At 38.4% G+C, this 1,463-nt stretch overlaps 1 protein-coding gene across 1 annotated transcript in view; it reads left to right on the top strand.

The window, feature by feature from the left end:
* LOC104985785 (motile sperm domain-containing protein 2-like) overlaps nucleotides 1-1,463 on the top strand; it is a 41,237-nt gene that overhangs the window by 18,284 nt on the left and 21,490 nt on the right. The window lies entirely within an intron of this gene.

A 1,463-nucleotide genomic window follows, 5' to 3' on the forward strand; every position in this document is an offset into this window, starting at 1 on the left:
GGCTCTTCAGGAACCCATGAGGTCAGAGCTGTTTTCACAGTGATGCTAAGAAGCCTATTGCATTTTTCATTTTCTCTGATTACATGGAAGCATTGGTAGGCAAAGCTGTTGCCTCCTCAGCCTGAATCAAGGTGAATGGCCAATATAGTCTTCATTGTCAGCACACTCAGTTAAAACTTTTTTTTTAAGTCAGTGTTATTTTAGAAAGTCCCTGATGAAGCAATAAGTTTTATTAAATCTTGACCCTTGAGTGCATGTCTTTAAGTGTTCTGGGTAACAAAATTGAGAAGTACTCATAAAATACTTTTGTGCATTTGAGTTACCAACTAAATTAGTCATATTTTTCATAGACCACCCTTTTTATTTGAAAGAACAACTGTTAAGTAAATTGTGGTTATTCAGACTTGGGTTTGGGGGAGAAATTTTCTTGAAGGCAGACAGTAATTTCAAGAAAAACACCATATTGGTCCATTGGAGAAAGTTGTCCAGTGGCCAAACTGGATGGTCCTTCTGGAGGGGCAGGTGTTCCCAGGGGCCTTTTTGCTTTGAATATTGATGAATGTTTGAATAGCAGAGCTAAAATACCATTTTCTAAGGTTTATCTACAACAGAATATGCATTAGAAAAGTGGAGACCAGATATTGAAAGCCATATCCAAGCTAACACTCTACAATACATGATTTGTGGCCTCATGTTATATTTTATAGTGCTTTAAACTTTCAAGTACTTTTATATATATATACATTTTTATCCAATCCTCACACAACCCTGTGAGTATCTAATGCAATTTAAAGATATGGAAATTGGGTCTCAAAGAAGATAATTCCATGAATGCACTTTATATTCCCCTGCCCTTTCATCTGTTATCCATGAGGGCCTGAAATAAGTCAGAACAAATGGAGAGGAGATAGAATCTATACAATTTGGCAATTAACTAGGGGCAAAAACATTTGGAGATGAAGGCAGTTTTCTGAAATATCTTCCTTGGGCCCCTGGGAGGGTATCATTGCCTGAGAAAATAAAAATAAGGAAGGAAAAGATTCAGTCCACAAATATTTCCTAAAAGTCTTTTCATTGGCTCTGCTGTAATCCGCTCTGGGGGCTTCTTAGGATGTATAGACTGTGCTGTTAAGATCTCTGTACAGGAAGATATGGCATAAATGCCAGTAACTCTGATTCAAGGGGAAATGGACTAAGTGCCTTAAGAAAGGCATAGTTCAGGTCCACTAGCTATTCACAGAGAAGGAATTACCTGTGGGCCTAGGGAAAATTTTATGGAAGAGGAAGCATTTGAAACGAGTCTTACAGAATGGTAGAATTTGGATGTGCAGAGGTGGTTGTAAGGAGACAAGGAAACTTCAGTTACAGGAAAATAGAGGGGGCGTGGAAGGAGGGTATAGAGGTATGTAGAGGTTGATGAGAACACAGCTTGTGTGTAGGTGGATAATGAGACATCATTGGCA

This window comes from Bison bison, unplaced genomic scaffold (assembly GCF_000754665.1).
Source record: "Bison bison bison isolate TAMUID 2011002044 unplaced genomic scaffold, Bison_UMD1.0 scf7180017845624, whole genome shotgun sequence".
NCBI classification, from domain to species: Eukaryota; Metazoa; Chordata; class Mammalia; order Artiodactyla; family Bovidae; genus Bison; species Bison bison.